This window comes from Dromaius novaehollandiae, chromosome 2, assembly GCF_036370855.1.
Source record: "Dromaius novaehollandiae isolate bDroNov1 chromosome 2, bDroNov1.hap1, whole genome shotgun sequence".
Lineage (NCBI taxonomy): Eukaryota > Metazoa > Chordata > Aves > Casuariiformes > Dromaiidae > Dromaius > Dromaius novaehollandiae.
The window spans coordinates 113,517,636-113,534,118 of NC_088099.1; the positions used below are offsets into that span (position 1 = coordinate 113,517,636).

At 43.0% G+C, this 16,483-nt stretch overlaps 1 protein-coding gene across 10 annotated transcripts in view; it reads left to right on the forward strand.

The window, feature by feature from the left end:
• Positions 1-3: 3 nt before the first annotated feature.
• The window catches only part of MPPE1 (metallophosphoesterase 1), a 32,078-nt gene continuing 15,598 nt past the window's right edge, over positions 4-16,483 (forward strand). Inside the window, exons 1-4 of one of the 10 annotated variants that reach the window (XM_064507184.1) lie at positions 9-120; positions 11,801-12,611; positions 14,152-14,242; positions 16,170-16,267. The gene's annotated coding sequence lies outside the window, so the exon portion shown is untranslated. The other 9 variants (XM_064507187.1, XM_064507186.1, XM_064507185.1 and 6 more) reach the window with 9 other exon arrangements.

Consider the following 16,483-nt stretch of genomic DNA (forward strand, 5'->3'; position numbering starts at 1 on the left):
TCCCTGCCGGCACCGCCCCGCCGAGCGGAGCGGAGCGGGGGGACGGGGCCCGGCGGCCGCCGCGATCAATGGGGAAGGCGGGCTGCGGCGCAGCGCTGGGCTGCTGGGCCGTAATTTTAGGTGAGCCGCGGGGGCGGAGAAGGGCCGGTGAGAGGCGGGGGGGGGGGCGCCGAGGGAAGCGCCGAGGCCGCGCCGCGCCGCGGCGGGAGGGCAGGATGTGGCGGGCGGGGAGCCGGCCCGCCCTGCGCGGCCGCCGCCATCGCTATGCCGCCCCGCGCCGCCTGACATGGCGCCCCGCGCCGGCCGTTAGCGCCGCGCCGACCGTTGGCGCCGGCCGTTAGCGCCGCGAGGACCCTCGCGCGGCCCCTGCAGCCCGGGAAGGCGAGGCCCCGCGTAAGCCACGGGGCTTGGGATTTCTGAGGGATTTCTGGCTTTGGGGAAGCGGCGGGCAGCGCTGCGTTGCCGGTCGGTGTCCGGGCTGGGCTTCCCTACAGCCGGGGCGCCGAAGCGTGGTTTGAAGCTCGCACATGGGCGCGGAGGCGGCCGCAGAGGCGGCGCGCGGGCCCCGCCGTGCTCCAGGCCGCCTGTAGCGCAGCCCCGCAGCGTGACCCGCGTGCGGGCACACGGCGCATCTGCGCCCCGTGCCTTAACCCTGGCCCGGTGTCAAACGTACGGCTGTTTTACCCAACGTACGTTTCAGGGCGGGAGTGCTGCTACTGTGTTTTATTTTAAATGACCTCACTGAGGTCTGGCAGGCCCCTCTCTGAGGCTTTTTGCTGCCCTAGGCAAACTGGAGAATGTATGTATTTCACACAGTCGACGCGCCCTCTGCATTTTGCTGCACTAGGCAGCTGTCTGTGCTGCCTATATGGTCTGACTATTGTGTGAGAGATACAGTATATAATCCTTAATGAGGACGGCTAAAACTTGCCAGTAAGTCAGAGACAAAGGACAGATCCTGAAAAATGGGAGACTGACCATCAGTGTTACAGGTGCTTTGGTAAAAAAGTCACATTTAGACTGCATAGGATGATGGTGTTATCCATCTTACTTAAGAATAAAAAGTATGGGAAAAGTAGCAACAGGAATGGAAAGAATAAGAAAGACACAGTTCAACAGTTCCTTGATCTGGGCTTTTTGTTAGTGTTCGAGAATTAAAGTATTGCTATTACTGCTATTAAAGTATTAAAAATTCAAGTATGGCTATTTAGATTTTTTGCAGTTGTCTTTGTTGTATTTCATTTTGGATTTGTTGAAGATGAGAAGATGAGAATTAAGGACCTACTGCTCCGGTAACCATTTAAACCAAAGTACAGTGTGCTGCAGCCAAAAGAGCAGAAGACCAATGGCAGACAGCTGAGCAATTCTCACTCCACCTTATAGAAAACAGTGGCCTGTGCATATAAATGCATACTTATATAATGCAGTAACCAGTTTATATTTACAGTACCAAGTGACAATGTTGGAAACTTTATCTGCCAAAATAGGGCTTTCCCAAATGATTTATTTTGATGCATACTTAGTGTTACAGTGAACAAAAGAGAGTCCAAGGATTAAGTGAGGACAAAAAAGGAACCATCAGCTTAGGTTTTTCAAAGAGGCATTAAATACATTGAGTGTGTGAAACTTTGTTGTCTTTCTGCACCTGCTTTGTGGTCAAAGGTTTCATTTTCAATGACCTTTCAGAATCTATTAGATTAGCTAGCATAGAAATGCCTAAATAGTGACAGTATTTGCATGAAGAAATGCAAATATTTTCTTTTGTTTAGTTGTTTATTTTTATCTTGTATGACAAAGATGACTTCAGGATAAGAGGGACATAATACTCCTGCCATCTGTAGTTCATACAAATAATAGGGGTTTTTTTGGAAATAAAATACTTGGTCCTTTTCCTTCTAAAATCAGTGCCAAAATCTACATGTATTGTAGTGCAGGAATTTAACTTAACTCTTTAAGTTTCAAAACTGTAGTGTGGCCGTGGATACTGCAAAGACGGCAAACCTATTGGTCTACTTAGCAAGCATTTTATAGTCCTCATTTTGAATGAGGAAAAAACAGTAATGAACTCTGGGAAACTAAATTAACTAATACCCTAAATATAGAAGTTTGTTTCAAGTATGAAATTATCAAAGTTTGCTTAAAGTAACCGTCACCAAATGTTTGTCAGTCCTTCTGCTAGCTGATCACTTCTGCTTCTAAGTTTGTCTTGTCTCCTTAGTCCTCGTATCTGCTTTGTCCTCATATAAGATTAATTTCATTAAGTGGAATAACCCTAAAAAATGTAATATAATTTGGAATAGTGTAGAATTGCTCTGGCTTCTTCCTTAATTTCAGTTACCGCCACATTATAGAGATTTGTGCCTTTCATTGATGTGGTGCTCAGCATAGCTTGACATGACTTCAGGACCTTGCCTGGAGAGTTTCTGTGCTGAGGTAGGCTGGTAAGCATATTCACCAGTTAGATATTGTAAAAAAAAGCTTACATTTTTAAATAAGCAAATCTGCTGCTATGTGTGGCTTTATATTCTTAGAAGCAACTAAAACCATGATAAAGCTATCTGTTTTCTGTGGTTTGTGTGTGTGTGTGTGTATGTGCGTGTGTGTGTGTGTGTTTTGAAAGAAGTGTTTTAGTTGAATTGGTGGCCAATAGCAAAGTGATATAGGGGATCCTTGTGCCCCTTCTGCCGCAGCTGTGCAGATACTATTCTGATGCTGGGCATCTTGTGTCCTAGGGCTGCCATGATGCCTGGACGCTTGTTGTGATGAGGCTGCTATAGGGGCATTTGAAATATCTGTTTAACTAGTGCTGTTACAGACAGGGCAGTGTAAATGATAGCACAGTAGGCGGGATGCAGAAATATCCTCACTGGGGGTAGTTGTAGTGACAGGCCGGTTGTTCCCTGTGGGATGGGGAGCCGGGAGCTGGGGAGGGCAGTGCAGCCCCACTGGGCCCCCGGAGGGAGCAGGACAGGTCTGGAAGTGGTGGCCGGGTTCAACTGAGAGTCCAGATCACAAGGCAAGTTCATGGTGATGAGGCAGGTCCGAGGTCAAGCCGGAAAGTCAAACCACAGGTCAGGGCTGGATGGCAGAGGCAGGGCCATGGGGATGGAGATGGGGACGGGATGGATGGTCATCCGTGGTTTGGGGTCAGGGTGGGGGTTGGGGGGTCCCATGGCAGGGCTGGAGCCAAAACCGCTGAGATGTTGTGGGGCAGGGACTGATGGCCCCAGGCAGGGCTGAAATGGGGCCTGGGGCTGAGGGAGGCCCAGGGGGTAGGCAGGGACCAGCAGAGCTGAGGGTGCCTTGGGGGACCTGACATATGGTGAAATATTGTTGGAGAAGGGGGAAAGTGCTCTTCTAAATATTTTTATGAGCTCTGGGAATATGTCCTCTCCCAAAGTGGTGTTTTAGTGGCATTTGGAAAATGAGCGACTCCTCCTGGCTCTGTAAAATTTCCCCAGCCTTCTCTTCGTTCTGGTAGTAGAATATTATTAAAAGGATCACCTAAGGCTGGACTTCCGAGGGTAGAGTATCAGCTGAGTGAACCCTCAGGTTTTACAGATGCTTTCTGGCTATTCTTTTCTGACTTAAACCAGAACTTAAAAGCCAAGAACAAATACTTAGAAAATCAGTGACTGCAAGTAGTATTTTAAGACCCTTAAAATACTTTGCAAAAAAATATAGTTCCCTTTAAGACTTACAAACAGGTGGCAATATTTCTCTTCATTGTTCTCATATTCTATGACTGGCTTATAATTAATACTATTCTGGCTATGGTGAAGTTTTTTCGAACTGTCCTTAGCCTATGACTGCAAGTTACTATGGACCTGCCACCGTGAGCTGCAGGGTGCTTTTGAACTTCCGTTTACTTCGGAGTATGGTGAGGCTGCTCTCTACCTTGCTGGATCAGACTCTTAGCTCATCTTTTATAACCGCTAAGATCTTTCGTGACCTCCGATCTTTCATGACCCCTAAATGCTAGCGAGTTCCTCTCACATGCCTTTCATAATCTATACACATGCCACACATTTAATCTTGTCCACTGGAAATAGACTCATCTTGGTTGAACCTGAAATGCTGCCGTGTATCGGGTGCTTCCTTTGTCTGACTGCTCCTCAGCTTAGACCGGTTGCTTGCAGAGGTCAGACTTCCTTCATTTAGAGGACGAGTACTTAACAGTGAAAATGTGTTACCTCTACCCTAAGTAGAAAACAGCATACTCATGGTTTTTTTTCTTTCACAGGGAGGGAAGCCCTTATTGACATACGTGTCGTTCAGCTGGCTGTGGTATGCGTCTGCATTTCCTGCTCTGAACTGTGGCACAGCGTTTATCAGCGCGGCTGCTCTCTGTGCCCCATGGAGATCACTTTCCTAGTCTACTTAGGCTGCAGTACAGAAGCAGAGTCACTCACAGGGGAAGCTATGGCACCGGAATAGGTTTAATTACGCTTCAGCCAACAGTTTGCCATGTTCTTCTTTGACAGTAATTGCACTCTGCAGTGATGTAACAAAATCTGTTGTAGTTTTTACAGAGAGAGGGTGGCTACCTATAGCTAGCCAGCCATCAATGTCAAATCCACAGATGTCTCCAAATACGCATCCTTGGCACTCTACAGGTTTGATGGATGATTTCTTAAGTAAATGTGAGAGCAAGTAACTACAGCTTTAATAAAAACAGGGAGGAAAAAAAAGAAATAATCTTTTGGAATTATTAGCTTGACAGTGCAAAAGAGCATTTCCTCAGCATGACAGCCAGTGACTTGCTGCACTGTTATTAAAGCACTTCAGTGTGATTCCATGCAGATGGTCTTTTTAGACAGCACAGGATTATATTGGATTAGTCATATAAAATTGCTGGTTACTGTTTCTGGCCCTTTTCCCTGGAGCTTTTATCAGTATCTCATGAAGAATGAAGTTTGAGACTGAGCCTGCCTCTAAGAGGTAACCCAGATGACAAACTTTTTGTTTGTGCAAACTACTACAATATTAAGTTCAGTGTAACGGTCACGTTGTGGTGATAGATTTTATAGCTCATAAAGAGGATGTTTGGTCCAGATTTTTGGTTTGTTGTTTGAGTGCACAAGAAGGGAAGGTAAACAGTAAGGAGACTCTCTTTCCTTGCTAGAATCCCTAGAAGAACTGTACTGATCCCAGCTGAATCCCATTTTTCATTCTGCTTTATCAGAAACAAATAGGAATTCTTAGCCCTGGCACCATTTTTCATAATGCTCATTAATATGTTTCCAGTCTGCACCATTCTAACTAACTGCTGCATTAGTTGTTTCCTGTGTTCACTTCCTGTCATGCACAGCCATATTCTGACCACCTTTCTCTGTATCCAGAAGGCCCCCAGATCTGCTGCTCAGAGTGCCTGCTATATGCTCCCTTCTGCCACAAACTAACCACAAGGTAGTCTCAAACATTTGGTACAGAATTCTGCCTTCAAATCTGTTTCAGGAGCTTGTTAATATGGAAATCAGGATACTGGCTTCAAGATCTGACAGGCAGATCTAATTATAAAATGGTGTCCTGCAGTGTTTTCTAGAGGAAAACTATTAATGCTAAACACAACTGCTACATTGAGAAGTATAACACATACAGATAGATGAACAATGCTGAGAGCTAAATATTATTATTGTTAATATTGAAACCTAAGAATGAGCTATGGCTGAGATAGCTTTCCTGGGCTGTGATTGCCTTTGATTCTCCATTGAAAGATGTTTTTCTTCTCCAGAGAGAACTCTGTGGACAAAGTAAATACAGTCCCAAGCTGTTGTTTTTCCTAGGTAATGTCTGTGGGTCAAGAATAAGATGTGGTAAAAGTCTTTTTCCCTAGCATTGAACGCAGAAGTGACAGACAACGTCTACCATGTGCATGTCAATGTTATTTTTGAACATTATTTACTGAAAATACAAAAAGAAAGAAAAAATTCCCAAATCCCAAACAAACTAGTGTTATGATCTGATCTTTCTACCACTGTAGGTAATAGAGAACTTCTGTCAGGATACCGTGGCAGGGATATTTGTAGTCTAATTTTGTTTAAAAAGTATTACCCCAATCGGTTTGTCAGCTTTATGGTTAAATTGATTTCCCTTTATTCTTATGTGTTATGAGAAAAAATTATTTGTAATTCTGCAAATAGTCATCCTAAATTCAAGATCTTTGTGCTTTTCATCCTGATATACTGGAAATATGTTCAACTTTTGAACTGAATTCTGAACTTTTAGGTTTAGCTCTCCTCTGTAGTTGTGCCAAGGCTCAGGAAAAATAGGCTACTACCTCCTATTCAGGGGAAGATTCCTGAATACAGACTCTGGATTATTACTTTCTGATCCAAGCTCAAAACAAGAATGAGAAAGGGACTTTCTCCCCCTGTGTTGGCCATTTTGCTTGAGATTGTTCCTTGATTGTCAGTTAGCATTTGGCTGAGAGATTGATAACATTGATTATGCTGAAGAATGTAACAGGCAGGAGGACTGCATGAGTGTTGCCATCTTCCCCACTGAAAGAGATTCAGGAGTCTTTATTGGTAAAGCTGGTGGCTGAGATAAAAGTGAGATTAGTTTGGGACAGATGAAATTTTTATGTGTTCTTACAAGAGCATATACATTTTCATTGGAGAATTTAATTCCTGGAAAATCTCATGAGGATAGTAAGAATGTCTGAGAGTCACAAGGACACATACTGCCCTTTAATCTGCATGGAAAAATAAAAGCTATGCTTGGAGTTATTATAGGGTTGCATCAATTAATCTTATGCTCAGAGCTTTTCTGACAAATTGGTTTTGGTGCACACATAGCTGAAAAAAGTGCTATGGGTCATATTCCTGCTCTTTGCAATAAGTAGCAGACTCAGCACCACTGGAATCAATGACATTTTCACATATGCCAGCATGAAATGTGTCTCTGTTCTTACCACGCTGAGTTGGAAGAAAAAATGCAAGAAAAAAAGAATGTGTTCACAAAACAACTGAATAATAGTGTAGGAAAATGCTTCTGCTATAATTGTTTACAGTGGGAAGTAAATATCATAGCATTTCATATATTTACTGGCACAGACAAGTTTTTAAAAACATCATGTATTGTTAGTATCTCTAGAAAATGAGGGTTTGCTAATTAAGTACGTGAAAGTCTTTCTGTGGTTTGTAAGTGCATACAATCTAACATTACCTTTTGATTTGGATGCCTCAGCATTTGATGCCCAGCGTTTCCCAGCCTTGGGCCATTTTTGCAGATCTTTCGAGTAGTTTTAATTTAGAAGAATGGATGCTAATTTTGAAGTGGAGCCACCCAAAATCAGTGGCCACTTCTGTTTGATCATAGTGCATATGATAAAACATCAGCAGTAGCTGAGATAAAACTTCAGCTGTAGCTTTTGGTAAGAGTTTGGTAAGACCTAAAAAACAGGTAGTTTTTTAGGTCATTTGAATCAGTGCTTGTTTAATCAAATCTGAATCTTACACAAACTCCTCGTAGGTCTAGCTGCACAGTTCAGAAGCCTGGCTGTTGTCTTTTTCCTCCATCAATCTTCAATTCCCTTGCCAGCTACAGAGAAGCGGAACAGAGGGAGGATGTAGCTCAGTGTCCAAGACAGAAATCAGTAATTCTTGTTTCCCTTTTAGCTCTGTTGGCTCATTTCCCAACTTTTCTCTGCCTTGGTTTTCAGCCTGTAGGATAGAGATATTATACTGGTAACTTTTTCAAGTTCTGAAAATGTTTGCATCTAAAAAATTGTGCATAGCTGCTGCATTGTTGTCAACTCTTGGGTAGGCAGGAAATAGGCAGTGAGCCCAGAATGAGTTACTGTATTTGTAGAAAGGCTGGAGAAAAGGAGTCTGCAGACTTCACATCTAAGAATGACCCAGGACATATCTTGGGTTCATTTTCTCAGCTACTTCTCACCTTTCTAGGTTGTTCTCTCTGAGTTCTTGCTCAATGCTGTCCCTTTCTTTCTGTGCCAGTTCTAGCTTCTGTGGAAGCCTTGGATTAATCCGTTTGTGCTTCTTCCTCTTGTTGTTTTACTGCTCCACCCATAGTAATAAAAAAACCCCCAAACATGCAGGTACCATAGGAACATGAGTCCTAGCAAGCCTTGCAGGTTCTGTAATAAATACTATTCTTTGATATTCAAGTAGCCTTCCCTTCTATGTTATTAATCAACTGTGAACACTCAGGACATTCCCAATTTTGAGGAAAAAATTATTTTCCTACTCATACTGTCTACAGTAAGAAATTGATATATTGGATATGCTGGATTCTGCTATGCTGATCTTTCTGTACCACACTGCCCTATAGTAAGGCTTTCCTTTGTCACTTGGAACGTTCTTTTAAAATAGTTATTTTAAAAACACTTTTGCAAGATATCAGAATTATGAATGCTTGCTGTCTTTTAAATAACTGAAACACTGTGGTGTTCAGGTAATAATGAAGAATCTTAGAAATGTTGTGCTAAAAGCTAAAGCTAAAATGTTGCTTTAAAATGATATTTTTGTCTACTTGCTGTATGCCAGTATGCCATGGGCACTAGATACACCTGCATCCAAAGCCATACTTGATAGATTGTTTCTTAGTTTGTTAAAACATCTAGTGAAGGAAAAGTGCCATGTATTTTTCTGCCTTGATATTAAGGAAATCTTCCCTATCATCCAGCCTACATCATCTCTGTCACAAAGTAGCTTTATTTCCATTCATCCTTCCTTTAGAGGACATAGGGAACAATTTTACCCTGCTTTATTACCCTGCTTTATTACCCCGCTTTAAACAACCAAAGATAAAGACAGATAAAATGTTCCTTGTCAGTCTCTATTTTCTTGACTAAACAAACCCCAGCCTTTCCTGATATGGTGTGCTTTATACCTCATGTGGTTTTTATGCTCATTTTCTGGTCTCTCCTCATGACCCTACCTGAGATCTTGTTTGTGCTGGATAGACTGAATAGAGCTGAGTAATTACCTCTCATGATACTGCTAATCCTTCTAAAAATGGGATTTGCCTTTTTCTGCAGCACTGTTGCATTGCTGACTTGTATTCAGCTAGTGCCCTATTATACTCCCACAATCTTTCTCTTTATTGTAGCTGGTTGCTTCCTTCTTTGTTTTTATTGAGAATATCTGTGTAGTTTTCATAGTACTGATCTTTTAGCTTCTAATTTATTCAATGTTTGTTCCTCATTGAAGAAGCAATTTTGTTGCCATACCATTTAGGGACAAGGTGATTTGTCATGGGCTGCAACGATCGGTAGTACTGTATGGCTGCTTCTGGAATTATGGAAACAATGAAGAAATCTTCACAGGTAGAGGCTTGGCAGCAGTTACGGCATGGGCATGTCATTCCCTCCCACGCATGCCTAGATTGTTACGTGGCCCACAGCTCATGCGTGACTCTTCTATATCCAGAGCTCAGCACAGTGACTTTTACCTTGTACCGTGACCCTGGAGCCAACTGCAAGGGATTGGCTGGGTGCTGGGCTGATCCGGGACTGCGGAGCAGGAGAGAGGCTGGGATAGTGCCCTGCGGCTAGGGGGGTGGGCCGCCTGGCGTATCCTCATAATGTTCACAGTTCCCAGTGCAGCCAAACGTTGAGCCGGTGTGACCAGTTTGTCTTTCAGCATGTTTTAGGCCAGTTGTAGGCCCGTGGTGGGCAGTAGTGAGCTGCTGTTGTCTCCCTGTCTCTGCCCAGATCGGAAAGGTTCCTCGCAGAAACTGCTGGGCCCTACGACCGGGGAGGCCACACAGGGAGAGAGAGGGGCAGGTGGGATCTGGCCATGTTTTGCGCCAAAGAAGATGACAACATGTGCTGGGCCCAAAGTAACAACAGAGGCAACATTTTATACAAAGAGAACAAAAAAGACTTGGTGAGACTATGAAGGAGTCAGAGAATTAGAAAAGACTGTCAATAAGAAGGGCTACTGACACCAGCAGCAGTTAATTACTGCCTTGAGTCAGTGTGGCTGTGATGGGTGAATCTTGCTATGTTGGGGAGTGCCATCCGTTGGGGAGTACCTGTGAGGTCGGTCTGTCTGTCCTCAGAGCGGAATGCTCTCATGTCGCCCATGCTGTCCCCTCCTGCCTGGTCTGCCACACAGGCATACAAAGATAAATGCTAAAATACCACATAACTCTAGTATCAAGATCCAAAAGTACTAAGGGTGCAAAAAACACATCAGGTAACAACATTGCCAGGCCTCCTAGGTACCTCCAGGTACTCCTACCGCACTCCTGCACTGGAGACACTTCTTGAAAAGTCTGTACAGCGACTTTTGTTGTGATGGGGGGGAGACACAGGGTGTGCTTTTGTAGAGGTATAATTTTGTGTGTGGATGTACATATGTGTCCATGTATATCAGTAACTGTATTTTCAATCCCACACACTCATTATTATTGTGGCAGATTGTTATTGTTAATTGTGGCAAATAAAATTTTAAGTAAAAGCGCTGAGATTTTTTTAAAGGAGCGAGCAGAGAGTGGGTGTTTTTATGCCCGCTCCAGAGGCTGTGGCCCACAGCTGCAGTAATTCTAGTTCCAGGGCACCGGGGCCGCCCCTGCCGTCACCACCCGGTGCGGGCCGGGCGCGAAACGCCCCGAGGCGGAGGAGGAAGGCAGCCCCGGCGGAGCCGGGCAGAAGGGGTGAAGCCGCTGCCGCCTCCGCAGCCCGGTCCCGGGCGGGAGGCGCGGGGCCACCCGCCTCGCCTTGCGGGCGGGGAGGAGGGGGCGGAGGAGACCGGGCCGCCACCGCCGCCGCTGCTCGTTTCCCTGGCAACGGGGGGCGGGTTAGCGTCGGGGCCCTGATAGGGCGCAGGCGCTTGCCTATGACATCACGCGCTGTTGGCAGCCTGTGCCGGCCGGGTTTGGTGGCCTAGGCGCTTGTCTGAGAGCGGTGGTGCAGGCAGTGTTGGGGCAGCTACTTGGGGGCCTTCCATAGCGCGGGCGCACGGCGGCGGCGGCGGCGCTTGGGGGAGGGCGGCAGCAGGCCGTGAGGCTTGTCCTTGTCCCTGTCCCTTCACCAGCCTGAAGGCCCGAGGCCTCGCCTCTTTCCCGGCGTCGCTCCCTCCCGGGGCGTCCTGCCCGTGGCGGCGCTCCCGGGCCCATGGCGCTGCCCTCGGTGCACAGGTGTCTCCAAGTGAGTGGGCCCCAGGGAGGCGGCCTGCGGTGCTGGGGGCCCGCCTGGAGCCCCCCCGCGCCCCCGTCCGCAGCGGGGAGGCCTCGCCCTTCGCCCCCGCCTCGCTGCCTCCGCGCCACAGCTCTTGGGAGCGCCGCGGGAGGGCCTTCCTCCCCGCCCCCGCCTGGCGGAAGGCACCGGGAATGCCTGGGCGCAGGGCGGCCCTCGGCCTGGAGCTGCACGGGTTTGCCTTTAGGGACGAGCGTAACGCTTAAAGCGGGCTGCGCTGTTTTGTGTCACTGTTATTTCTTCAGCTGATGGAGCAGCAGTTAACAGCATAATTTTTGCATATCTGAAATGCATACTGAATTTATGTGTAAACCCTGTAGGTTAGCGCATGATAGTTAGTTGCATGTGGATCACAGATGAAGTGATAGGCCTGGCTATATACTGCTGAGCTAGGTTCAGCAAATGTGTGTGCAAGTAACTCTGCTAATGTGGCTATTAATTTTTCAGCTTTAGTCATACTAAAATAAAAATAAAGCCAGTTACTTTTTCTGCCATTTTGCTTTATACATATATAAAGTTCATGGTAAATGTAGTGAATTTGTGTGAGGAAAATTTATTTTTGAAATGTTAACAGTCCCATTAATACTTGATCTGAAAATGTTGCTTTTTTTTTTTTATTCTCTTGCTTTTCAGCTCAGTGATGAAAATGAACAGTTGCTCAAGAAATTGAAAAAACTACACATAAAAAATAAAGAGCTGGAAAAGAATTTGGCTCAGTTCCAAGAGAAACTGCATCTGCAGCAGTTAATGCATGACTATGTCACAAGCAGAGAGTAAGAATTACGGTCAAACATTTTATTTTTTGTAGCTAAAGAAGTGCAGTGCTTCAGCACTTGCACTGTGTTATCATTTTTTAGACCTTATCTGCTCTCCCTTTTTGAATGGTTATCGATGAACAGGATGGTGGGAATGAGTGATACCGGAGGCACAGAGGTAAAGGAACAAAGAAAGGATAACTGGGGCGACTTGGACAAAATTCACTGTCATAGTAAAACAGACAGTTTTAATATCTATTAGGGATACCTCTGCATTGCCAGTGTGCCGCCGCTGCCTAGCTGTAGAGAGTTTTAGATTATTTTGGTAAGGAACAGTGGTAAGATAGTTCACTTGCATCGATAGTGTTTAAAAGATTTGGAAGCTGTGACCTGGATGACCTAAAAACTATAGTTCTAGTGTTTTGAAAGGTGTCCTGACAAGATTCAAATACCTGTTTGCAAAATTTCCAAGTTTAAGTTTTGATGCGTTCATCATCCTCTGTTGTAAAATCAAAGTGAAAAGTAATTTAGACTTTTTCAGATGTTTTATGTGATTACGATTAAAATTGTAAAATCGAGTTTCATTAAACTACTGTGTTTATTTCAAGTGTTCAAGTTCAAACAGAATCCCACTTATGGCATAAGGGTGGACACAGCAAGGATCTCAATCTAGAGAGTGAAAGTGTCAGGTGAGTGCTAGCAAACTGCTGCTTCACAGAATTAATGAAGTATGTTCACACCTCCATAGAAGAGAGATGTTCTTGATAAATCATTTGAATTTTTGTTAACTCTATTGTGGAAGTTTCTTTCAGCCTTTGAAAGAGTTTAGAGTACTCTTGTCGTGTTACAGAATGGAAAATTGTTTTATTTAAATTTTGAAAGGAAATACTAAATCTTAACAAAATGGACTTCTGTTACACATCTTTCACTGAGCAAAACTGAATGAGCTAAGGAAGTTACTGAGAAAGGGAAAGAATACAATTTTAGATTAAAAATCTACAACAAAAATTATTGCTAGCTAGCTAGATATATGATTTAAACATGTGTATATATATATATGTGTATATATGCATAATTTATAGGATAGTACTATTTTCAATGAGGTTTGTTTTATAGTGTACCAGATTCTCTTCATGGATGTCTACAGGAGGCTGGGTGTCTGCCTCTGGGCTTTGCATTCAATCTCTGGTTAGATGCGTACGTTGAAGAAGCCTGAGTTGTTCTTTGAATGTAGTGCTGGACCTGCTTTGTATTAGGTTGCATGTAGATAACCTAACTTACAGTTCGTTCTAGCATCAATTTGTATGTTATTTCACAAAGCTGTCTTGTGCTTGTGTCACTTACCCTGTTTGTAGTGTGCAGTCATGACCTGGTATGAACACCAGCTCTTGTGTCTATTCATATTTATCAGTTCATTTATAGCCCTGATATATGTAGTTTGAATGCTATGAAATACTGTAGGAAATTAGCGTCACAGAACTCAAGCCAAGGTTATACGAAAGGGAAAGATAGTGTTAATTTACAAATCCATAGGTTAGTTGATTTTACCCACTCATGTGCATTCTCTTGGACATTTCACTCACTTAAACTCTCACCCCCACATACTCACAAACAAGGAGTTGTGTTCATGTCATCTGGCCAGGACTGTTTGTGTGCAACAGAGAGGGCTGGGGACGCTTCCTCATGAGTCCTTATCATGTCGTGTGGGTTCTTGATTTGTGACAAGAAACTAGCTTTAGAACAGGCTTTTTTTTTTTTTTTAAATATATATATTCTTTAGGAGTGGTCTTTCCCTGTCCCTGTTGTGTTAACAGGGAAAGGAATGGTATATGTGGCATGCTGCAGACTTGTTGCCCCTCTCCTGTTGCTAATGTGTAGGGTCTCCCATTAAAGAGTTGTCTGTGCTGATATCTCCCCAGGTGTGGCCCTCTGGGCTGGACAGAAACAACAGGGTCCTCTGACTGACTGCAGTCAGTACAGGCCGTTCTTTTAATTTGCTCTGCTGTTTTTTCTGGTGCTTTCTCTTTCTGTCTCTCTCACCTGCATTTCCAGTCACACTTCATTCATACCAATCTTAATATTTCCGTACAAATCTCTACAATACAACCACAGTCCATGTGATCTCTCTGGAATGTCTGTAGTACTTCTTTGTAAAGGATGCACAATTTATTGTAATGGTTTATTAGCTTTCATACTTTGTTGCAATTCATATGTTTCTTCTGTTTTTAGACTACTTCAGATGTATAATAATCTCCAGAAATGTTACATTAAAGAAATCAAAACAAACAAGGAGCAAAGTGAAACAATTAAAAATCTCACTGTAAGTAGAACTTGTAGACGGTGGTGTCAAATAGCCAAAAATAGACTTTTTAGGTAGACTGAAAAGTGGTTCTTACATTTGTAAAATCGGACCATGTTTTTCATGCCCATTTTTCTTCTTCCTGTTTCTCATGCCATTGAGATAAAGAGTAAATAGTCAGCAGGGTAATTTTGAGTGATTTGTCACTAGTATGTTTCCCCTTTCCTTGTTTTTTCTCTACTCACCTACCAATCCATCTTCCCAACTGTCAGTGCGTCTTTCCTCTCTCTTTACCCTAGCCTTGATATTTTCCTGTATACCTAGTGAACCTCTTCATTTCAGAAATCCAGCAGTAAGCTAACCAAAAAGGAAAAGGCAAATATTTTTTTCTGTCAGGAAGCAAGATCAGTTGGCTTGCTGTGCAAGCTGGCATCAGAACTGGAGCAAAGGTGTGGTGTGGTGCAAGAAGATAGAAGAAGCTTCAAGAGGGTATTGCCTCTTTTGGCATGGATCAGGCATCATGCTATACACTTGTCCAGTCTAATTTGTCTCTTCCTAGCAGTTTGTGAACTTGTGCTTCATTCCTTTGTACCTGAATATTCAATATGATGAGATTATATGACTTTTTCTCAGAAGTGGTTAGTTGCTGCCATAAAAGCACACTTTATTGTGAGGAATATTTGTGCATGTACATTTATACATTCAGACATATTTGATGTATGCAAGATTTCACTTTTTGCATTGTTTTTGCTTTCAGGCTTTTTGGGATAAATTTAGTTGTAAGTCAGCTATTGAAAGTGCTAGATTTGCATTCAGGGTATGTTTCCAGTCATACTCAGTTGAGCTATGTTTGTTCTGTACATTTTAAACATTTTCCAGTTTCTTGACAGATTAAAATTCATGAGCTAGAGCATAATCTTCGAGAGCAGAGACAAAGAATTGAGCAATTGGAATGTAGAAAGGTTTCTAAGAAGGCTAGAGTTGTTTCTGAAAAAAGAAGTCAAACCTCAGAGGGAGAAGTAACATCTTGCAGGCACATACATAAAAAGAAGGAATCGTGTTGCAGTAAATACTTAGGTAATGGTACACATGGTTCTGATGCTGTTTCCTCCAGTATACCCACCATAGAGAATGGATTTTATTGCTGATACAGGGCCATGCTCCAGGCCATTTCTTCCACTTCAACCTGCAGTATCTCAAATATTTTTCATTTTTGAAAAATTATTGTGTAAAAATGGTACCTCATAATCCCGCATTTGTTTTAGTAATAAAAATAAATATTTGCTGCTTTTCTATTTTTCTTAAATTGGTATGTCAGTATAATCACGGGTGGGAGTGTGGCTGTGTTCCACAGTATTTATCGTTTATTCTATAAAGCGGCATCTATACAAATCTTTTGGTGATAGTGTTTGTTGCTCCATTCTTTGGTTTTCAGACACTCATTCACAGGAGAACCTATTTTTGGCTTTAAAATACTCCTTACACTTCAATACAAAGCTGTGGGACAAATACAGACAATATTGGTTTGGGCATGCTCTTTCTCACATAAATTAGTCCATAGGATTAGGTTGCTTATCCTTATTCCTCCTAATCCTATTCAACTTTAAAGCATAGAAAAAATGGTTTACAGCTCATGTAATGGAGATAATTTCAAGACATTTGCGGCCAGTAATGGATTGCATGACCCTCTTGTAGGCCAAAAAAAGGTCCCAACTTCTGAGAATGTGCGGAAATGTTCAGCTGGCAGATCATGTCATCTTTCATAGTAGCTAGGAATGTTCTGGGCCAATTCTTAAGGATAAATCACTTTAAGAAAAAGTACTTTAAAAGATGAACCATGATTTTCTAATATCACAAAACGTAGGCAGCTCTTTAGCTGTAATATGATTCATATGAGGGGGAGGTTGACTGTAATGGTTGAAGGTATATATTTTTTATTTGAATATAGAGCTATTGTTGAAGGAGATTAAGAAGCTGAAGAAAGAAAATGAAAAGTTGTCTACAGAAAGGAGAGCACTAAGAAATGAATTAGCTGGATTAGACAAGGTAATTTATTTTAGGACAAGTTTAAGAATAGATGATTTTTGTAAAGCTAACTTTTCTGTCTGAACTGAAACTTAGCTTTAGCCTGAACATACGCTGTCATCAAGCAAAACACATAAAAATAAATATCAGTTTGTAGCATTTTAAGAAGGAAAAAGAAATGAATGACTCCTTGAAACATTAATGTCCAAGAATACTACTTGGTTAAGGAAGAGGAAT